This window comes from Thamnophis elegans, chromosome 5 (genome assembly GCF_009769535.1).
Source record: "Thamnophis elegans isolate rThaEle1 chromosome 5, rThaEle1.pri, whole genome shotgun sequence".
NCBI lineage: Eukaryota > Metazoa > Chordata > Lepidosauria > Squamata > Colubridae > Thamnophis > Thamnophis elegans.
Window position 1 is genome coordinate 78,526,729 of NC_045545.1, and position 24,771 is coordinate 78,551,499.

Consider the following 24,771-nt stretch of genomic DNA (forward strand, 5'->3'; position numbering starts at 1 on the left):
TGCTTTTCATTTGTTTGGCCAGAGTGCTACTGTGACATCTTCTGGTCACAGGCATAGATTTTCTTTTCTTTATATAGTTGATACCTATAGCCACCCATCTCAACAAATAGCCCCTGGCGGTTGTGCATCATAGAAGTACAACATCTGCATCAAGCAACAACATGCTGTATGCATGGGATTAATTAACTTCAATGAATTCAAAATGCTTTGGCTTGAGATGCTGTGCTGTTGTTTTTCCTTTTGGTGCTTAGATGGCTTATTTAATATGTTACACTAAGTCCCTTGTTGAAAGTTTCTGCATTGTTGTTAAGACTCATTTATAATTCACTTTAAGCATGTATTGAGTGAAAAGGTCTGTAATACGTAGAAGTTCAAAGCTCATTGCAGAATAGTACCTTAACTAAGACCAGCCCAAAAACAGTAAACCAGATTTCACAGTTTCCAAAGCGCTTCATTAGACTGCAATCTGGATTTTAAGAAAAATTAGCAAGACAGGAAGCTGGTTTATTTTGAAAACATTCTCCTCTGATATATAGTAGTTTCCAATTGTGTTTGGCAAAGATAGAGGTGAGGCTTAATGGTGAGGTCTCAGGTGAGTGAGGTCTACTGGAACTCTTCCAACATGTTTCAACATATAAAATCTAATATTTACTATAACTTGTCTCCAGCTTTAAGCAATACATGGAGGTTTCCTACTCTGTAGAAGATAGATGTAAAGTGAAATGTGGAGTTGTTATATTAGTAACATTCCAGATGAATTTTATTGATCCACCAGTGAAAAAGGCTATTGATGCCAAACTGTGTAATATTTTCTAGTGGTTTAAGGTCCATTGTCCTGCAGAATGCAAGTATCTTTTTAGGAAATCAAAAATAAATTACCTCCAAATTGGGCTTTTTTCTCTCCAGAAAGCTAAACCTGGATTTCTTCAAGATCTAACCAGAAACCAAAGCCTTGCAGGTTAGTAAGGAATATCCAAACCCCACTACATGGGCAATATGTTTTATAAGAACCACATAAAATGTAACACAAATGTTAAATGAACTCTAGAGTTCACCTCCTCCTGTGTCAAATTGCTGCTAGAACACATGGGACCTATCCGAAGAGACGAATATTACTTCCATAGTATGAGACAGCTAGCTGAGTTGTTCTTTCGCAATAAACCAATAAAGAGACGTGATACTTCAAGGATGCACTCATTTGTATATTGGCATGAGTGTTCTAAGATGATAGTCCTCTTGACCAAACATATCTGGCACATTTTTGAGGGGATAATATTATTTGAAAGGATGGTGACAGATTTAGCACCATGTGTCATAGACTGGCTCAAAACGAGCTATTTGCCCTTGTATTTCGTATGTTAATTAGCTCTCCAATGAAAGAATGTCTGTGTCACACCTAACTGACCATTTCTGTATCAATTCTGTCTCTCACCTTTCTTTCTTCTCACTCTCTAGTTCCCAGGAAAAAAAATTGTGTACATACATTCTACTCCTCTCTCTGCTTAGGTCTGATCAAGTGGCTAATAATTTGTATCTTTAAGGTACCAGTTATTTCTGTGCCAGACACATGATTTGGCCTGCTGGATTTCAAGATAAAGGAAGCAATCACAGGCATCTCTTCTGAATCCCATCAGGTATCAAACTGTGCTGAATCAATTATCACCTTTTCTCTCCGCACTAACACGCCATCTCACCCTTTGCCTTTGAAAAAGAGCTTTGAGCATGTTTATCTCAGGTTTGACCTAACTTCAGTGTGGTAACTCTTATATGCCAAGTAGCAATTTCAGGAGGTGATGATATGGAAACCAGCCAGTTGCCCCCACACTTGCAGAAAGTAGCGATCAACAGTGGAGATGAAAGCTTGCCATTTGTCCTTGGGAAAGGAAGGAAGGGAAATCAACATTTTATCACCTGTCTGCCTCCCCCCCCCCCCATTTCACCTCGCCATATGAAGAAAACCCCATCTTTCTAGGATAGAGGAATTCTCTTGTCATGGAAAAGGGATCAGGTTCCAAATGTTCAAGCATCAACAGAGAAGCTCTACATGTATCATGAAAACCTGTCTCTGGAATTCTGCTTAAGTAAAATCGAAGATGTACGGTAGGAACACACAGAAAGAAGATCAGGTTCCATTGGAGATTTTCCAATAACTTCCAGGAGGTCAACAACAAGGCAATTAGACTGCAGAAACCAAGAAAGCTCAGAGAGAATTGGAATAAAATTTCTGTGTGAAAAGATTTACATGCGAGTCCTAGTTCAGTTCTCTAGGTCTAGAGATTTATGAGCGAGCTCCAAGTTTCACTATTAAAAACAAATCATTTCAGATCTATGACGCACTTCACAATGGACCACCCTCTGCCAATAAGAAAATATAGCAGAAGCTGAACTCAATATTCCAGTGTTGACCACATAAGGCACATGTAAATATTGAGTTGTCCCCCCCCCCCCCCAAAATGCTGTGGAAAACATAAGACCAGGAAAGATGGGCAGGGAGTGATGATCATGGAGAGAAAACTTTTTCAGAATTTTTGATTTAAGAAATTTAGCCCAGTACGTGTGTCATTAAGCTGTACGTAAGTGTTTCTCAGTCTCAGTAACTTTAAGAAGTATGGACTTCAACTCCCAGAATTTTCCATCCAGCACACTGATGAGAGAATTCTGGGAGTTGAAGTCCACATTTCTTAATATTATTGGGGTTGAGAAACACTGCTACATGCTCGATAACATTCTATCTTGAAATCCTTTTTATTTATTTCTTCACCCACTCCCCCGCCCCTTTCCCAAGTTCCTCTATCCAGAAATTGGCAAAGGAATGCAAAGTTAAATGCCTGCTTTATAAACCCTTATTTAGGAATAGGTGGATGAATTTGTTTATTTTTCAGAAGTGTTTTCTTAGCCATTATTTACCTTGCTACAAAGGGAGAGATAATTTCTGAATGAATTCTCAACCCAAGAGTTATTAGGATAGACAGCCCTAGCGGTTTCATTTGTGAGTCATTCAGGAAGTGAGTAACAGTGAGTAAAGTCACCTCCTCCAGGCCAGACCAGACTGTTGCAAACTGGGTTTACATCTTTTTTTGTCTGCTTTATTGTTTTCTACTAAAACCTTCTTTCGCTGACTGTTGTTTGTTTCTTGAATAAAGGGTACCCGCAAGGGGGAAACTTTGCTTGAAATTAAAACTAATTAAAAGTTGGTCTCTTCCATGGCATATTTCAAAGCAAAACAGAACAAAACTCCATGTTGCAACCTTTGAAGCAAAGGAGAGAGATGCCACTGAAATTTTCCACAATGCCCCTAGCCTTTCAGAAGAACCAAGCAAAATTGAAATGGCGTAATGCTGCTATTCAATGTAATTCTCCAATTTCAGAATTGGAAGGGACCTTGGAGGTCTTCTAGTCCAAGGCAGGCAGATGACCTATATCATTACAGACAAATGGTTGTCGAATCTCTTCTTTAAAACTTCCAGTGTTGGAACAACCACAACTTCTGAAGACAAGTTGTCCCACTGCTTGATTGTTCGAACTGTCAGGATGTTTCTCCTTAATTGCAGGTTGCTTCTCTTCTTGATTAGTTTCCATCCATTTAAGAAGAAACTAGACAGTCACTTAGCTGAAATAGTATAGGTCCTTCTGCTTGACCAGGGAGCTGGACTAGAATAGAATAGAATAACAGAGTTGGAAGGGACCTTGGAGGTCTTCTAGTCAAACCCCCTGCTTAGGCAGAAAACCCTACACCCCTTCAGACAAATGGTTATCCAACATCTTCTTTAAAACTGCCAGTGTTGGAGCATTCACAATTTCTGGAGGCAAGTTGTTCCACTGATTAATTGTTCTAACTGTCAGGAAATTTCTCCTCAGGTCTAAGTTGCTTCCCTCCTTGATTAGTTACCACCCATTGCTTCTTGTTCTACCCTCAGGTGCTTTGGAGAATAGTTTGACTCCCTCTTATTTGTGGCAACCTCCGAGATGTTGAAACACTGCTCTCATGTCTCCCCTAGTCTTTCTTTCTCTTAAACTAGACATACCCAGTTCCTGCAACCATTCTTCTTATGTTTTAGTCTCCAGTCCCCTAATCATCTTTGTTGCTCTTCTCTGCACTCTTTCTAGAGTCTCCACATCTTTTTTACATTGTGGCGACCAATTAAATCTACAATAATACAAGAGGCAGATTGCTCAACTCCATTTGGTTCCATCATTTGTAGGTCTAGGAATGGAAGATGAGAAAGAGGGTACAACCTATTTGAGGATCCTAATTTTACAACAGGGCATCTCTTTCCTATGCACCATGATCCTTGTTTCAGCTTGCTTTGCATAGGTTTTAATCACAGGTACATTGGGTAAAGATTTAAATGGTAATACATTGATATGATTTAGTTTAATCGGAATATGATTTAATGAAATGTTTATTTGAATATTTAAACCAATATTCAATACTTGTGAATTATTATTATTTTTTTGTTGAAAGGCTCAAAGCTTAAGTTGATCCTGAAGAACTGTTACTATTTCTGGCTATGCTGGCTTGGCTACAAAATCTTCCTTTGTTGTCTTACTTTTCTTATGGATATTAGAATGGAGACACCTGATTCTTATGTACATGAGACTTTCCTTCCAAGAAAGAACTCTATTATTATTTCAACTTCTATTCATCAGCATATGGATGAGTCTTCTGGTCAAGGAACAATAGTTCCTCCTTTGATTTTCTAGGTGCCACCATCAGTTCCTCCCTCCTGGTTTCTAACAAGCAAGGGCCTTTTAGAGCAGGGGTCTCCAACCTTGGCGACTTTAAGCTTGGCGGACTTCAACTCCCAGAATTGAAGAGGAGTTGAAGTCCACCAGGCTTAAAGTCACCAAAGTTGGAGACCACTGTTTTAGAGGAAAGCTAAAGTCTAGATTAAGAAGGGTTCACCTAGGAAGAACTCACTGGAAAAGAACCTAATGCTGGGAAAGACTGAGGGCAAAAGAAGAAGGGGACAACAGAGAATGAGGTGGCTGGATGGAGTCACCAAAGCAGTTGGCATAAGCTTAAAGAGACTCCAGAGAATGGTAGAGGACAGGAAGGAAGGGGTGAAATCCAGCAGGTTCTGACAGGTTCTGGAGAACTGGTAACGGAAATTTTGAGTAGTTCAGTGAACTGGTAACGGAAATTTTGAGTAGAACCGGCAAATGCGACCTCTGGCTGGCCCCAGAGTGGGGTGGGAATGGAGATTTTGCAGCATTCCTCCCCTGCCACGCCCACCAAGCCACGCCCACTGAACCGGTAGTAAAAGAAATTGAATTTCACCACTGCAGGAAGGCCTGGAGGAATGTTGTCCATGGGGTCACAATGGGTCAGACATGACTTCGCGACTAACAACACCAAAGTCTAGACTCAGGATCTTCCCCATGGAAAGCAATTATTTTGCCACTGTTTTCTGGCACCCACTCAATTCTGAGAGTTGGCTTGCCAATTATCTATAAGCTTTTTACAGGGAACCTTTATTTAAGTGAGTCTTATATTTGGCGGAGAGTTGAAATCTTCCTTGCCGTCAATCATTCCTTCTCTCATCACTCAGAATCAGGGTTTCTTTTCAAAAGGGGATGCAGCCTTAATTGGGGTCTGCAACGTACAGCAGCCATAATGAAACCAATATAAACCACCCTTGAAACAATGCAGAAGCAAAGGACCAAAGAGGCGAAGCACTATATACAAAAACCCACTACTGGGGTCACCTGTTTCTCCATCTAACCCAATTCAGTTCAGGAATGCTGAGTTGCCATAAGATTCCCCTCTAAATAGTAACTTGTTATGCAACCGAGGTAGACTTTAAACACTGGACGTGGCTCTGTTTGCAGGATGTGCTGACAAGAGAGTGAGCAACGATTAATCAGCTGGGAGATTTTCCTACATACCAGCCTTAGCTAGAATGTTATTTACAAAGTGAGGAAGAGGTATGACAGAGAGAGGAGTGCGTTTGTTCTGCACTTCTTCCCCATGTATGGATGTGAAGCTGAGGTTACTCAGCAGGATATGGGAGAGACAGAAAACACTTGCACTCTTAGGTTTTATTCAGCTCATATATTTTCAGGAGTAAATCCTACCTGGGGCCACTTAGCAATAAGTAAAAGGCTTATTTCATCCAAAGGATTTGAAGATCAGGAGGGGGGGATGCCCACCATCCCCTCAATCATATCTATGGCCTAATGGATAAAGAATCAGTAAGCTTGGGTCTGAAAGAAATCCAACTTCAGTCATGGAAACAGGCTGAAGTGCACCCTCAAACAAGAACAGACACTTTCTCTGATGCGAGAGAAAGGTGGAATGAGGTCCCCCCAAAAACATTATGACATTCCAGGAGAATTTTAAAAACTTTGCTATTTAACCCAAGCCTAAATGGGATGTTTGATATTCTACTTTAGTTTTTGGATTGCATTTTGTAATTATTCTACAGTTGTTTTTGCTTGTACAATTATTTGTATGCCAGTGAATTATTTGTATTTTATTTTATTTTATTGCTACTTTTATTGTTGTGAGCCACCCAGAGTCAGGTGGAGTCAGGTGGCATCATGAATGGGTGGGTGGATGGGTGGGTGGATGGAGCAAACTATTCACTGGGTGACTTCAGATCAGTCACTGTCTCTCAATCCAATCTACCCTATGGAGTTATTGTTATGGAGATAAAATAAAGGAATACCCCATGTAAGTCTTGTGGAGTTCCTGGCAGCATTTACAAGAGGTGCCCAAAAAATACTGCCTGCCTGCCTAACTGCCTATCCACCCGCCCACCCACCCACCCTCCTATCTATCTATCTATCTATCTATCTATCTATCTATCTATCTATCTATCTATCTATCTATCTATCTATCATCTATCTATCTATCTATCTATCATCTATCTATCTATCTAAATTTCTAAGCAGACAAAAAATTGTCAAAAAAGAAAAAGGTGCAAATAATTATGTTAATAATTATTGTAATGTTGATGCAACAAATCACTTTCCATTCTTTGCCCAACTTGTACTGGTCAACCATTTGTAGAAGAAACTCCAAGGGTATATTCCAAGAAACACTTTCTGAGAGATTCATAGCAAAAGGCAACTGCAGCTATTAGAAACTATCAAGGTGGTTTGCCACTGACTCTCAGTTAGACCATTTTATATTGGTACCATTGTTAAGTATTGGTTAATTATTCTTGCTGTCAGTAACACCCTCTGGCTCTCTGATTGGCTGAGAGCTCCAGAGGGTGTTGCCGACGTAATGTTATTGTTGATTGGCCGAGGGACTGACGTCAGCTGTTGCTGTCTCGTCCCTGGCCGGTGATTGGTTTAAAAATAGTATAAATACCTTGGCGCGAGTTTTCGTTCTTTGAATCGCCTGCACTGAATAAAGAGTTCTGTTAAGTTGAAACCCTGGCTTCGCGTCGTCCCTCCGTCAATACTTAAAACTGGCGACGAGGATGGGATGCGGCGATTCCACGCAAGCCTAGGTTAAGAACAGAGAAATTATTTCAGCTAGCTGCTGTAAGTCGCTGTCCGCGCCAGCACCGAACGCTGAGGGAAAAATTTCCTGTCACGATCTCAGTCACTCCGCTCCTCACAAGTGAGCTTAATCAATATGAATCCATTACCGCCTTTCGCTCCTTTCGGCTCCGCCGGTGAATCCTGGGAAGGATTCATGGAGCGCTTTGAAACTTATTTAATCGCTACCAAAAATCAGGCTCAAACGGATGAGGAGAAGTGCAGCTTCTTTTTATCATGCTGCGAACCCTCAATGTTTGCCTCAGCCCGAGCTATGGCTGCTCCCAGACCCGCATACAAATTGGGCTGGGACAACTTGATGGCGAAATTGAAGGGGCACTATGCCCCAACACCGTCCAAAATTGCCCGCAGCTTCGCGTTCAGGAGACGAGTACAGAAGCCGGGGGAGACTATCAGTCAATTTTTGGAAGCGCTGCGCACTGTGGCGGCCCAGTGCGATTTTTCGAACCTAGAAGAAAATCTAGTCGAACAGTTTGTGTGCGGAGTGCGGGATGTACACTTAAGAAGCCGCATGTTCCGCCATCACGACATTACACTTCTCCAGGCAGTCGAGATCGCCAGAGCAGCTGAGCTCTCTGAGCAATCAACAGCAGATTTGGAGAGGCTACAGCTGTCAACTAACCCGGCACCGGCCTCACAAGTGCATGACATTGACTATGATGATTTTACACCTTGTGAGGTCCGGGAGCAAGACAACATCGACCAAGTCCGTGCCCAACCACGGCGGAAGCCACCTGCTCTATCTACAGCCGCACCGCAAAATGCCAGGGTGCCTTGCCTTAGCTGCGGAGGCCGCCACGACCGCCAAACTTGCCAATTCAAAAACGCAATCTGCCGCCGTTGTCAGAGGCAGGGGCACCTCGCCCAAGTGTGCCGAGCCTCTTTGCCGGCCCCTGCCTTCTTCCAAGCTACTGAGAGAACCAAGCAGCAACAGCGCCGCCAGCAGCCCACGAAACCAGCTCGCAGAGGAGATGACTGCCACACTGTTTCCGAACCGCAGGAAGTGGAGACTTCCATCAATCAGGCCTCTTCAGGCAACCGCAAAATTACAGCCAATGTCCACCTGGCAGGTCAGCCTTGCCAGATGGAGGTGGACTCTGGCTCCTCCCGATCGTTATTGTCATGGGACATGTTCTCCTATCTCTGCCCTACAGTTTCCCAAAATAAGTTAGCCCCCTCCCGGGTACTCTTAAGGGATTACCAAGGAAAGTTGATCCCTGTTCTGGGATCCTTTCCTATTCCCGTTAGGTATGGCAAGTTTGAGGGAGAGCTGCCAATCATCATTGTTAAAAATGATTTGCCGGCTCTTCTTGGCCTTGACTGGTTTGAGGCACTGGGACTGTCCATTGGGGGGGTACACCAAGTAAAAACTTCAACAATTGAGGACGTCCTACAGGAGTTCTCTGATGTGTTTGATGGACAGCTTGGGTGTTATAAGGGAACCCCCATCTCCCTTAGCTTAGATCCTCAGATTGCTCCTATTAGGCTGAAAGCCCGCAGGGTGCCTTTTGCCTTAAGGGCCAAGGTTGACGCCGAACTTGACAAATTGTTGGCGCAGGGTGTCATCGAGCCAGTCGATCATGCTCCATGGGAGACACCCATAGTTCTTCCGGTCAAGCCGGATGGCTCGGTGAGAATCTGCGCCGACTACAAGTCGACGATCAACTTGGCCCTTCAGGCAAACCCCTATCCAGTCCCTGTAGTGCAACACCTGCTCCATTCCCTGGGGCAGGGTTGCATATTTGCCAAACTGGATATGGCGCAAGCCTATCAACAGCTCCCGGTGGATGACGATGCGGCGGCTGCCCAGACCATCGTCACCCATCGTGGGGCTTTTCGTTGTCGCCGCCTACAATTCGGCGTATCCGTGGCCCCGGGGATCTTCCAAAGTCTCATGGAGCGCCTGCTCCATGGACTTCCGGGGGTAGTTCCATATTTCGATGACGTTCTGATCGCTGCTACGAGCCGCTCAGAACTCATCGAAGTATTAAGGAAGGTCCTCTGTCGTTTCAGGGGCGCGGGATTAAAATTAAAAAGCAGCAAATGCTCATTTGCTGTCCCTAGGGTAGAATTCTTGGGCTTCTTAATAGATGCCCAAGGCATTCACCCTACACCCTCTAAAATTGCCGCCATTAAGAACGCCCCTGCTCCCACCTCCAGGGCGGAGCTACAGGCGTTCCTAGGGCTGCTAAATTTTTACGCCCCCTTCGTTCCTCACAAGGCGTCACTAGCCGAGCCGCTGCATCGGTTGCTCGACCGATCCGCGGCCTGGCGCTGGGGAAGCCGCGAAGCGCATGCGTTCGCGGCTGTCAAAGAGACACTGACGTCATCGGCAGTCCTCATTCAATATCATGAGGGGATGCCTCTGACGTTGGCGTGTGACGCCTCCCCATTCGGAGTAGGGGCTGTCCTGAGCCATATCCTCCCTAATGGCTCAGAAGCCCCTGTGGCCTTTTATTCCCGGACACTCTCCTCGGCGGAGCGCAATTACAGTCAGATCGACAAGGAGGCTCTGGCTGCAGTGTCCGGGATTAAGAGGTTCCACGACTACCTCTACGGTCGGCACTTTACCCTTGTCACCGACCATAAGCCACTCCTTGGGCTTTTGGCGGGGGACAAGCCGACCCCCTCCATCCTATCTCCCCGCATGACTCGCTGGACGGAGTTCCTCGCAGCGTATTCTTATACGCTGCTGTACCGTCCGGGCAAACAGTTAGGGCACGCAGATGCCCTCAGCCGTTGCCCACTTCCGGAGACGGACACCGCCCCCGTTCCCTCTCTCTCTGTCCTATCCATTGCCGACTCCGGGTTCCCACTCTCTGCCGCGGACGTAGCGGCCCACACAAAGGCCGATCCGATCTTGTCCCAGGTCTCTTCCTGGGTTCTAAGAGGATGGCCAACGGACAAAGTGGCAGAGGGCTTCCAGCCCTTTAAACATCGCCAGGCGGAGATCTCCTTCCACGGGGGATGTCTCATCTGGGGGGATCGGGTGCTGATCCCCACCGCACTCCGGCCACTAGTTCTGGATCTGCTCCACAAGGACCACCCGGGCATAGCACGGATGAAGGCATTGGCCCGTAGCTATGTCTGGTGGCCCTTGCTGGACACAGAGATAGCGGCCCATGTAGGCCGCTGCACGACCTGTCAATTATCCAGGCCCAACCCCCCAGCCGGGCCTGCTCGTGAGTGGGAGGCTCCGAGAGGCCCATGGTCTCGCCTCCACATCGATTTCGCCGGTCCTTTCCACGGCCAGAATTTCCTGGTAGTGGTGGATGCCTACTCTCGGTGGGTGGAGCTAGTCCTCATGGGCTCTACCACAGCCGAGAGTACGGTCAGGGCCCTGCGGAAAATGTTCGCAACCCATGGGTTGCCGGACGTGGTGGTCTCGGACAATGGGCCCCAGTTCACATCCACCACTTTCCAGGAGTTCTTGGCCGAGCAAGGGATCCGGCATGCGCCCATAGCCCCGTATCACCCGGCCAGCAATGGCCGGGCAGAACGGGCGGTCCGCTCAGCTAAGGAGGCACTGAGCCGCATGGACCGGGGCGACTGGCAGGCAAGGGTGGCGGCTTACCTGCTAAGCCAACATTCCACCCCCTGCCCAACTACCAACAAAAGCCCCGCGGAGCTGTTGATGGGCAGGCGTCTGCGGACTCCCCTGGATAGGCTTCATCCGCTCTATTCAGGGGATCTGCCGAGCAATCTGGGGGTCCTCCCTCCCCGGTCCTTTAAGCTAGGGGATCTAGTGTGGGCTCGGTCTTTTACGGGGGAACCAAAATGGGTGCCTGGTGCTATCGTTGCCCTGACTGGCCCCTGTTCTTTCAGGGTCCAATTGGCTGATGGATCCCAATGGAGACGCCACCTGGATCAATTGAGGAGGCGTCTCCCGTCGCAGGCTAGTGGCCGCGAACCCCTGAGCGACAACACTGCAGCACCGGGGTTGCAATGTGAAGCCTTCGCCACTCCAGGCCTCAATCTGCACCAAGCACAAAGCCCTCAATCCGAGAGACCACAGCCATGGGCCTTTGCCACACCAGGCCCCCTCCTGCTTCAACAACAACAGCGTTCTCAAACCGGCGGTCCGCAAACGAGGGCCTTCGCCACACCAGGCCCTGCTTACCCAAGCGCCACCCAAAGGGACGCCAGCCCAACAGCTCAATCCGAGGAAGTGGCCCAGAGGATTCCCCCCACGACAAGTGACGCGCCCCCACGGCTACACCTACCGTTGCAGTTGAGCCCGCCTTCTGGGCCTTTCCGAAAGGGCGTGCCTCGGAGCTACACTCCCTTCGGGGAGGAGCTACCACGAGGAGGTCCTCCTCCGCCGACGACTTCCCCTGCAATGAGAAGATCTGGGCGGGTCCGGCGCCGCCCAGCGTACCTTAAGGACTACGCATGCTCCGTTTCGGGCATGCGCAGAACTGGGGGGAAGGGGTGTTAAGTATTGGTTAATTATTCTTGCTGTCAGTAACACCCTCTGGCTCTCTGATTGGCTGAGAGCTCCAGAGGGTGTTGCCGACGTAATGTTATTGTTGATTGGCCGAGGGACTGACGTCAGCTGTTGCTGTCTCGTCCCTGGCCGGTGATTGGTTTAAAAATAGTATAAATACCTTGGCGCGAGTTTTCGTTCTTTGAATCGCCTGCACTGAATAAAGAGTTCTGTTAAGTTGAAACCCTGGCTTCGCGTCGTCCCTCCGTCAATACTTAAAAACCATCTTATCCAGTCTTGTTACTCGAGAGATCCACTATTGTAACCTCTACTGCTGTTTCAGCAATTCGCTTAAGTATTATTTACAATTTTTTTGCATTAATTTTAATATTTTACTCTCTGTTGTTTTGAATTGTGCCTGCTCTCAGCTTTCTTTCTATTTAACTGTACTGTTTCATTTTGTATGTACATCTAACATTTTGCCTGTGGGGCAATTCAAAGGAAGGAAGGAAGGAAGGAAGGAAGGAAGGAAGGAAGGAAGGAAGGAAGGGTGAAGTTCCAGCAATCTTGTTAAAGCTAAGCAGGTATAAATCTTGCTAGACTAAAAAAAAATGCTAGAGGTAAGCTGGTACGAATCTACCATAGTTGGTATCTTTATAGTTCATTTCTAAGATAATGACATTGGCAGATAAAATAAAATCAAACCATTCTATGTAGATAGGAATCTATGCATATTAATTTATAATTTCTTAAAGCAACTGCATCTTTTTCCAGGATCACAGGTCTTTCTAGATCTGAGGAAGAGTTGAGGTTGGTACCATGCATGAGGCATATATCTACAACTCTTTAAATCAACAAGCTTTTTCCTAGGATTGTGTTGCAGCAGTGAAGATCAGACAAACAATTCCTGTGAAAATATGCAGGTGCTTTAAATTGCTGTAGACATAGGCTATATTTCCAATCTTGTATACACCATAGCATCTTTTTTTGCCTCCAGGTTCATACCATTCAGTGTTAATAGTATTGTCTTCCCAGTGTTTCAAGCAAGAGAATTTCTATTCATGTGGAGAAGTCAGGAATTGAAACTGAGGACGTTTGCATTCAAAGCACTTGCAGATTTTCAGCCATTAGCTCTGACAACCATATAAAAGTTGTCTTGTTCTGGGGGTCTCCTGCAGGCCTGGGGCTCTAAATTGACCACCCTGAACTAAATCCTCAAGAGAAGCCTATCCTGCACCTGCTTGAACATCTCCAGCTTCTAATGAAGCTTCGTAGAGTAAGCCCTGTCTGTTTTAAGTTTGGGTTCCACTGCAAGAGTTCAAAGGTTTACTTACAGAGTAAACTGGACTGGACTTGCCCAGGAAGTATTGGGAAGGAGGCCTTTTTTAGAAAAACAAAACAAACTGAAGCCATGGAGACCAGTAAAAGAGACACCGGTAGAAAAGGAAAAGAAATGTTTTTTTTTTTCTGGAGGACAAATAGACAAGTGCAAGAAAGCAGGTGAAATAAAAAAAAGATCTCAGCTTCAATTCAAAATGCTTTTATGAAAACCTTTTGCTGGCCTTTCCGATAAGGGCCATGACCTACACGAACTGCACAATTATTTCTTCCCTTTTTTTAAAAAAAGCAACTCACCTTGATCTTTGTCTACTATTTTACCTCAGTGATAAGGGCTGGCTTCAGCATCATGTGACTTCCAATTTTCACCAAGCTAAACTTATTTATTTGGTTACTATAACAAGTGCATTTACATCATTGTAGAAAAATCCATGGTTGGCTCTGCAGGCAGACTTTGGACTGGTGTGTCACTAATTGTCTAGCATCCAGGACCAGGCCTTACTACATAAATGTAAACAGAAAAGATGAGGCTTATTCCAGCATTCAAGGCACAGTGCTCAAAGAGAATTAGCCCACAAAAGTGTACGTTTTATAGCTCTTGTCTTATCCTCAAGGCAGAGTGGGAAATTTGCAGGATGACTCATGACTCTGGTGAAGTTCCTGAATCAGTGCATTGTGCTGAGAAGTCATAAATGGGCGGACACCTTATGAGGAACAAAAAACATCTCTTGCTTTGTGCCAGTAAATGGCTCGGGTAAGATCACCCAAACAATTGTTTAGCGGCTGAGAAAAATCAAATGTTTAAGATAACAATTCCTTCCGGAGATTCATCCATCTCTCTGTAATACTGAATTCTACTGTATAGTGTAATACTAATGCAGTATTAGGGGTTTTCAATTCAATTGTATAGAATGTGAAGGATGTGTGTTTTTGCTTAATTTTTATAGTTTTCTTACGTATGAAGATGGCATTTAATTTTGTTGTACAAGGTGCAGTGACAATAAAGTAAACTAAACTCTAAATTGAAAGGACTTATTTTTAATGCATGTGGTCATCTGCCCCTACTTGGCACTCTGGACACGTTGAATCCACTCCTATCCCCTTCACTGGTGCCCCCCCCCCCCGATGACTGACGATGCTACAGGTTGTGGTCCAATACTTATGCAAGCAATCTTTTTGGGGAAAGCTGATGCATAGCAAATGCAATCATGTGCTGCAGGGACAAGTAGACATAATATTGCAATGCACACTCAGATTAAATCAACTACTATTCAAATTTGAACTGAAAAAAGAAAACAATAAGATCAGAAAATAAATCATGGCATTTTGATAACTGAGCGCCATGATGAAATTTTAGAATGTCTATACTTTGGGTCTTCCTGTTTAGTAACGATTTATAAACACCACTCTTTTTATTTGGCAGATGGGCAGGCTCAGTGCATATATTTTTCCTTTTGGTTATGTTCCTAGACAGCAAATGAGAATCTGGAATAAATATTCTGTTTTCTGTTTTTGTAGTTTTCCTTAATTTCATGTGTCCTCCTCCTGTTTTTTTGTGATTAACACAGTGTAGGCAATCCATTTTAAAACAGTTTTGAAAAATTATAAACGTATTTCACTTTTGGCTATGGGTAATACAAAAAAAATAAAGACAGAGAAAGAGAAATCACTTACACATACCTTTTACACAATTATATATCTTTTAAAATTTGTTCTTCATTGTTTAGTATATAACAGCTTCAGTCCACAACAACGATTTAGTTACATTAGAATGTCAATCTGATGTTACTGTATGATTGATGCTGTAGTGTTAGAATGCATATTTTCTGCCTTTGGATTACTTTATTTAAAGAATCACATATTTCTCATTTTATTGTACAAAATCTGTTTATTTTGGATACTAAAACTGCTGCTTCTCAATTCGCTTCTATGTCACTCAAAGGACCGAAAGTGGGGAAGGACACCTTCTGTATTTAGATGCACCCAAAGATGCTGACTCTGCATTTATTTAGTTTCTATTCATTCTATTTATTTGTATAGTTGCCCATATCACAACAGCAACTCTGGGCAGCACACACAGAGGATGAAACACAAAAACCAGCAACATAATATAATGAAATAAATACCCTAAATACAAAAACAAAATAAAAATAATAATATAACAGGGGTCCAAAAAAACATTGTTTTGAAACTACCATATTTTTCGGACTATAAGACACACCGGTGTATAAGATTTCGAAGAGGTAAGTAAGAAAAAAAAAGATTTTGGCCTCCCTGGCCCGCAGGAGCACTCTGCAGGCTTCAGAAGGGCCGGGGGAAGGCAAAAACTCCCCCATTTCTCATGGAAATGGGGGCACTTTCCCCTTCCCCCAGCCCTGCTGAAACCTGCAGAGTGCCTCTGGGGGGTGGGGGAAGACAAAACTACCGCCGTTTTGGTGAAAAATTGCCTGTTTTTTGCCCATTTTTCACAAAAATGGTTTGTGGGGACGGGGCTTCGGGAGGATTCAGTGTACATGACGCACCAACATTTCCACGCTCTTCTAGGGAGGAAAAAGGTGCGTCTTATACTCCTAAAAATACGGTATGTAGACCAAAATTGATCCACCAACAAGGCTTATGGAACTCTCCAGCCCAAATTCCTGAGGGAACATTCAGAGATGCAATATTTGACTCCAACAGGAAAGCATTTCCCAAAACAGAATGTGTGGAATTTGGGGCTCCTCCTGTGGTTGAAGATCAGGTGACAGCTGTGACTAGGGGATTCTTTACAGAGATCCATCTTATGTGACAATAATTTTACCCATTCCTGGATCAGCACACCTAGCTAATGGTCACTTGTGCCAATCTCTCAACTGGATTTCTACAATGCAATGTACATGTGGTTGCCCTTGCAGGCTGTCTGGAAATTACACCTGGTCCAGAATTTAGCAACACACACTTTGTCTATTTTGCACCAACGCTATATAAGCTGCACTGTTATGGTTGGCTTGGTACAATTCGGAAAAGCTGTGTATAGCATGGGACCAAGTCACCTGTGGAACCTCTCTTCCTGAAGACATCTACATACTCAATCAAGCTGGATAGTTTTATGTGCTACAGGCAGGGCTGGATTTAGATGAAAAGAGGCCCTAGGCTATTCCACTTATGAGGCCCTTTCACCTCCCATTTTTAAGTTTGTAAATTACATGAGAGACAATAAAATACATCATTACTGTGATATATATCAATATATATCAATATATATAGCTGGCCTCCCGACGGAAGGCGGCTCTGCTCTGGGCAAAGGCAGCGAGGCCAGCCGCCTCCCCTGCTGTGCTCAGCTGCCTGGCTCGGCCCCCTTGCCCTCACCTGCCTGGCCGCTGGTGGGCTCCGCGTCGACGGGGCGGCTACTGGGAGCGGCCGCGCCTCTCGCCCGACCGCCGGTGCCAGGAACGTGGGCGGGCTCCCCAACTGCCGCGGCACTGGAACGATCTTAACCAATACATTTTTATGTTTGTTTATTAGTCATATGCGTAGAATTTCTCCTTATTTTCGGTTCAGTGTTTTAGTGTTCACTGTTTTTAGAATAGTGTAATTTTAATTTTGCTAACAATTTGAATGTAGGCCCCTCTTGATCTTGAGGCCTGATCCTGAAGCTTAGTTAGCCTATAGGAAAATCCAGCCCTGGCTACAGGACTCTTCTCTTCAATGCTGCCATCTATGCCTACTTAGTAGCAGTCCCCAAGGTGTTCTGAAATACTTCTAGAAGTGCTTAAAAAGCTGACCCCCCCCCCCCCCCCCAAGATTGAGACTGAGTGAGCCTGGAGCCTGGTGGTTGTGGTTTTTATGTATTGAGAAATGTTGGTTTAGGAAGTATTCTTTTTTTGAATACTATATTGATTTTTATTGGAGGTGGGATTTAAATGTTGCTGTGAGCTACCCAGAGTTATGTTCTTAAATTGGGTCTATATAGGTCAAACAAACAAGCAAATGGAACACTGCATTAAGTTTGGGTCACCACAAAGTAAAAAAGATAGAAAGAGTGCAGAGAAGAGCAACAAAGATGATTACGGGACTGGAGGCTAAAACATACGGTATGAAGAACGGTTGCAAGAATTCTGTATGTCTAGTTTAATGAAAAGAAGGACTAGGGGAGACATGAGAGCAGTGTTTCAATATCTCAGGGGTTGCTACAAAGAAGAGGAAGTCAAGCTATTTTCCAAAGCACCTGAGGGTAGAACAAGAAGCAATGGGTGGAAACTAATCAAGGAGAGAAGCAACCTAGAACTAAGGAGAAGTTTCCTGACAGTAAGAACAATTAAGCAGTGGAAGAACTTGCCTCCAGAAGTTGTGAATGCTTAAACACTGGAAGTTTTTAAGAAGATGTTGGAATACCATTTGTCTGAAGTGGTGTAGAGTTTCCTGCCTAAGCAGGAGGTTGGACTAGAAGACCTCCGAGGTCCCTTTCAACTCTGCTATTATAAATGTGGCAAAATCTCAGAGGGAATGAAAGGTGATATGTCAATTTGAAATCACATGGGTGTCCTCCAGGCTGGCTGGAGAACTCTGAGAGTTGAAGGCCGCACATTTTAAAGTTGCTGAGGTTGTGCAACACTTTGTTACAGAATCTTTATTTCCAAAAAGGGTTCCTTATTTATTGGTCCTAAGTTTTAATGCTGATTAAGATTCCTCGAAACAAGGAGCCAGTGGCTGGCTTCTCCTTTGAAACCTTCGGAATTATTGCTTGCTCATTTTTAAGGACAGTTACAGGGATTGGACTAGAAGACCTCCAATGTCCCTTCCAACTCTGTTATTCTATTCTATTCTAAATACAAAGCCACCCTTGCAAAAAGTTCTGGTTCTCTGAGGAACTATCTGATTCTCTGAGGTAGAAGGTTGTTCCATAGGACAGCTACAATGTCAGAGGAGGCAAATGGAGGTAAAGGCTCTCTAAATTGGACTCAAGAGGTAACAATTCACAATGGCTGTATGCCTGTGAATACCATTTCCTGGAGATCCTGAGCAGGAAGCTGCTGTTGTGCTATTGACCTCCAGCTGGCCAGCAAAGAAACAGAATGATGGCTAAAAGGACTCCTAGCCTAATCTAAGGTAACTATTCTGTTCTCGTCCATTTCACAGCAGCAGTTTCTAATCTTGAGCGGGCCTAGTCTTTGCAGAGATTTTCCTTCTTTAGGGTGGGACAAACCTACCCAATTTTTCTTTCTATTTTCTCTCCCCTGTTACCAATCTTACACCTCGGGGGCCCTATGTTAAGGAGGAGCTTGTGCCACGAGATCGTCTCTCAGCACTTCTATCGACAAATTGCCCCATTTATTTTTCCATTCTATCCAGTCTTCTATAGCAGACTAGCTCTCACATCGCTCGATTTATGTCCCTCCAAGCACTTGGCATATTATGGCTCCAGGCAGCTCAGGCAGCAGCAAGGAGGCGGGAGGCAGGCGTGGTAGGGAAAACAGCTCAGCCTTAGATTTCTTGAAGTAAATCCCAAAGAGGGACAGGAAGTCCCCTTGCAGACAGAAAGTCTGCCGGCCTACAACATTTGGCATACAGCTCTGGGCTAAGTGCGGTGTGCCACCAACCAGACAAGTGAGGAATTCCACAGCAGAGAGCGGAGTGAGATGGGGGAAAGGAGGGGGAGGAAGAATGTCAGATAGAGATGTGGCAAGGAAGGCCAGAATAACAAATGTAGTGATGACGACAACAGTGATGATGATAACGTGAGGCAGAAACGCTGCCCAAGGATCATAAGGAAAACTTCTCTCTCTGCAGACAGAGAAACAGAACGTAGAAATATCAAATAACGGCTATTATATCTCCAGTTTTCCTAACCTTCCCCACCCCCCCAACACTGACACAAAACCCCGTTCTCTGAAATCACAGAGGTTTTTGTTGTTTTTCCTTAAAGGCATCAGAGCTTCCTCTCCTTTTCGTTTTGCATTTAAATCTTGAAATGCAGAAGAGTTTAAAGGGATGAGGGTTCCTTGGAAGGAACATTTTGCAAAGGGAAAATCTTATCGGACAGGTCCTCGGTGGATTGTAGCAGAAGTTGTAGAAGATAAAATGAAGGGCGTCACTAAAGCAGGTTAACCTTTACCACTACTGAATCTGCTTCTCTGTTAGCTGCCCCCGTATTCTTTGAGTTTCTTCCTGAATCTCCAAGGGTCCTCCCTTCCTTTTCCACAACAGAAGGCGAGACAAGAAACAATGGATGGAACTAAGGAGAAATTTCCTAACAGCGAGAACAATGAACCGGTGGAAAGGCTTGTCTTCGGAAGTTGTGGGTGCTCCATCATTGGAGGCTTTTAAGAAGAGACTGGAATGGTATAGGGTCTCCTGCCTGAGCAGGGAGTTAGACTAGAAGACCTCCAAAGTCCCTTTCAACTCTGTTTTTCTCTTTCTGTTATTCTTTGTTGATTGGACTGTAACTGAAGCCATGATGTTGGTGATGTAAACTATGAAGTCTGGTACAACCCTGGTAGAGTGTGAATTGATGTTTAAAGACCACTTCTCCTTCTAACAAAGTGATTTCTGCATTGTTCTTAAACATACTTGAAGTGGCTTTTTAAAAGTTGAATATTGGGGCATAGCACTACCTGACTTTTGTTTTCATCCTTGGTGCTCAATGTAACAAATAACAGCTAGCCCTCTAAGGAGAGTTATCCCTCTCCTGAGTGTGCTTTTTCTTATTCATCACTAGCTGATAACCTGGCATTGCCTGGGTATTTATTTATAGGGGGAAAATGTCCGGATCAAATGTAATTTCTAATGTTGGATTTCCCCCCTTAGCAGAGGAAGCCTCCTTGTGGAGTTCTATGAAGCCGTTACCATGGCAATTCCACTGTGCTGTACAGTAGAAGCCATTTTACGGCAGTACAGTAAAAGTCATTTTAAGGCACAACAGGCTGTATCTTAATAGAATACACACCCTGAGGGGTGTTAGGGGTGGCTTACCCCAACAGTATTTGTTTCCAGAGGGTAAGTAATCTGTGTACTGGTTGAAATTGCTCAAGGCACTCCAGAGTTATGCTGGACTATTCATAAATAATATAAATATAAATGCAAATGCAAATGTAAATTAACAACAATAACAACGACAACAACGATGACAACGACAACAACGACAACAACAACAACAACAATAACAACAATAACAACAATAACAACAATAACAACAATAACAACAACAACAACAATAACAACAATAACAACAATAACAACAATAACAACATTCTGATTCTACAAAAAACCACCCTACTTGGAACAGCTTATATCCTCCAGTCTTACCTTAACAGTTCCTAAGTCCTTGGTTAGGAATTGAGCTGTTGAGCTACCAACCAGCCCCAAAGGCTGTGAATCTCACCAAAGATTAACATAATAATAATAATAATAATAGTAGTAGTAGTAGTAGTAGTAGTAGTAGTAACAACAACAACAACAACAATAATGCAAGAATTTCCATTTTGCAACTAGTAATGTGAAGGTAAGCCTTGGGTCTCTACATTCATTCCTTTTCCCCCAGAAGCAGCAGCTGAGATGCAAAAATAAGAACACCCAAAGAAAACCTGGCTGGATCAAAACAGTGCTTTATTTAATCCAACTTCCTGTTTATAGAAATGATCAGCATGTTTCTTCTGGGAAATTTAAATAACTCAAATGGCTTCTCCTCACCACCACTCTCTGTCCCCCAGAAACTGGTATTTCAGAGTTATACTGGTTTGACACTGAAACTTTAGCAATTCATCATACTGAGACGTAACTTATCATGGTTTTAGTTCAGGATAAGCTGAGTGCCATACTTGGCTTAACTGCTCTTCTGCAGTCCATGTTTCAAAATATTGTCTAGACTGTGACAGAAGCAGATCAGGGCAGAAGAAAATTAAATACATTTTGTTTATCCTTAGATTTAATTAAAATTTTATTTATTTTCTCATATATTCATTCCCATATAGACTTTAAAAAAGATATGATTTTGGAGAGGGGAGTGGTATGATCGGAAAGAAATATAATACAGGGGGAAAAAAGAGTGGAATAGAGCCCATTAAATGTCTTGTGCGATCTGCTCTCCCCAGGAGGGGTGGGTGGGAGGTGGGGGGTAATTATGTTATATTGCACTATATTTATTTATTTGATTCTTTTTGTTAGTTTTTATTGTTTTAAAAGTGGTTTTATATTCTATAAGCCGCCTTGAGTCGCCATGGGCAAATAGGGTTATTTAGAATAAGGAACCAGGCTACAAACCAGGAGACTGTAAGTTCTAGGCCTGTCTTGGGCATGAAAGCCAGCTGGGAAACTTTGGGCCGGTCACTCTCTCTTAGCCAATCACCTCAGAAGATTATTGTTGTGGAGAAAATAGGAGGAGGAAGGAGTATTAGATAGATCAGGGATGACTAACCTTTTCAGGACCGAGTGCCCAAAGCACCCAAACCCTCAAAATGCAATGTGTTCACGGCCCCTGCACATGCGCCCACAACCATGCATGCACGCATGCCCCCCGCACATGGGCTGCCTCCCGCTCATACACCTCCCCCCCCATGCATCCCACCCCTTCCACATGCACAGCAGAGACCCGGAGACCAGCTGGCTGGCGGGAGGCATGCACACATGTATGGTGGAACTGAACTGGGGTGACGGCTTGCGTGCCCACAGGGAAGGCTCCGTGCCATAGGTTGGCCATCATGGAGAGAGATTCACTACCTTGAGTCAAACGCAATAAAGTAAAAAGTTAAATGGGACAGGATGTCTTGTTAGCATTGAGGAAGGTTTCTGGAGGTAAGTTCGGACCCTGGGCATTGAAGACGAAACGGCAGTGCATGGCCAAGAAAGTTTTAGGCTATTTCTAAAAGGCAAGACTGGTTTTGACAAGTCTTTAGATGACCTCGTGAGGAGATACATATGTACTTTCATGTCTTGGTTTACATTTACAAGCTCTTGGGCTCATTGACAATCTCCAGCATTCCCTATTTCAATGCAAGGATCAAACTCAAGTGTGGGTGTGAGAAAGTCCTTTGCCTGAAAACATTAGGAACCACATCCTGCTACATCCTGTTTTTCTTTCTTTATGTTTTTTTTTTTTGCCTCTAAGCTGCTTTCTGGGTTTGGATAGAAAGAGTATAGGAATTGAATAATTAAATACCATCATTCAAGTTACTCTAAATTCCCAGGTACTTCAAAGCTTCTGGCTGTTTGTCCTTCTGGACCAAAGCAGAACCTCTCTCTTTCCATAAAGCAAGATTCAAAATCTATTGGGTCATAAGCAAACTCTCTTCAGATGGGTCCTTGCCATAGTCTTTCCTGGTAGTTGTGACTTACAGTACCTGTTATGTCATTTCCTATCATAATTGAGGAACAATCATAAAATTAAAATGGCTGTCTGGAAATATCGTCTCTTTACAGAAAAGGGGACAGATCTGCAATTCAGAACTTCCTTGTTATCTTTATTTGAAAGTCAGAATAGAAGCCACACTTCTTCCATTTTATTCTGTATATGCCTTTCTTCCTGAATGAGCTATGCTAAGCTATATTCAGTAGTTAGAGCAGGAACCTGAGGCCCTATTAATTCTGTTGGATAAAGTGTCATATATTTCTTAGCAGTATTACTGTCATATCCAAAGCCAAGAATGACATGTGGTGGTTACTCCAAGATGAGTTCTTTATTGTTTTCACACTTATAACAAAATGTTGCCACACTACTGGGAAGGGGAGGGGAAGGGCAGGAAGAAAGGAGAGGAGAGGAGAGAAAGAAGAGAAGATAGAAGGGATCTTGGAGGTCTCCTAATTCAAACCCCTGCTTGAGCAGGAAACCCTATTCAGGACATTCTGGATATCTACAAATCTACATGGCAACTATTAAGGAGGGGCTGTCTTCACCTTCTTTCTCTCATGCGTAATATCTGACAGAGGTTCATCTTACTCCTCTAAAATTCACCCTCTCCTCTCTGGGACTCCATCTCCTTACAACACATCTAACTATTAGTACTGATGGTGTCTCCAAGTCCTTATACAGGCCTTTCCCTATCACTCTCCAAGTATGAGAGTGTTAGGTGCTCCTTCGTTTAATAATCAGGAAAGAAACCACTCAACTCCATGCTTAGAATTAAGTGTACTTTTACTAATTACAAACGATGAGTAGCAAAGCAAAGCTGAGTCTGAGTAAATTGGCACGAAAGTAATAGATATCATGTATAATTCAATCCCCTCCCCTTGGCACCCCATTTCATAGTCCAATAATAATTCACCCAACCGTCAGGTGGGAGATGTCTTCAAAAAGCATCATCAGGGTGGAATGCTGGATGGTTGGCCTTGGCGGGAAACTCCCCTCTTCCACATGCGCAGATAGATAGCCAGGGCAGCTCCTAATAACAATCCTCCAGTACATAATGATTCCCCTCCCAAATACCATGCCCCCCCTCCCCGTTTCAATGGCAGCTGAAAAGCAGCAGCGAAGCAGAGGCTGACATCCGGCCCTCCTCCAGAAAAGGGTGGTCACACCTGCAGAAATGAAAGAACACAAACAAACAGACGAACAACATGACACAGAAGAGAGAAAGGGAAGGGGGGAAAAAGGAAAATTAGCAGTCCAGACAGAAATCAGGGCTTGTCAGGGTAAGTAGAGTAGAACCTGCGGAGCAGACGAGGAGCTCGAACATGGGACTTGTCAGCCCATTCAGTGTGAGATGGAGGAAAATGTTTCCAAGCCACAAGATACTGAATATGGTTCCCCCGTTTACGAGAATCCAAAATCTCCCAGACCTTGTTAACTATAATTCTCCCCTTCCCTAGACAAATTCAGTGAACTTTGGAGATCATGCAAAAACAGTAACTGAAGTCATTATCCCCAGAACATGTGCAGGAGTAGCAAGGATAATGAAAGGTACACTGTCATGAGTAGATCTTCCCTCACGTTCAGCTGATCATAGGGAGGATCAACGTTGTCCTTGTTGTGAAAGTGAAGGAGCAAAGTGAATATCTTGACAGATCAAAGTGTTAAGGCTGATATACCCATCTTCATGAATTCTCTTCTCTGCAGGTATTTTAGATTCTGGCAGTCTAATTGTTGGCCATGCTGGATTACAGCCAAGGGGACTTGTGTTTCCACAAAGCAAGCACAGCACCAAAATCTCAAGACAAATATATCCTCCTATTAATTGTTACCAGGTACTTCCCTGTCCCCCACCCCCACCTCATAACTGCCAGGGATTCAATTTGTAATTTTATATCCTTGATTTGATGGAAAGGGAGGTGGTGGCTCAGTGGCTAAGATGCTGAGATTGTCAATCAGAAAGGTCAGCAGTTTGGCAGTTCGAATCCCTAGTGCCGTGTAATGGAGTGAGCTCCTGTTACTTGTCCCAGCTTCTGCCAACCTAGCAGTTCGAAAGCACGTAAAAATGCAAGTAGAAAAATAGGGACCACCTTTGGTGGGAAGGTAACAGCATTGTGCGCCTTTGGCATTTAGTCACGCTAGCCACATGACTACGGAGACATCTTCGGACAGC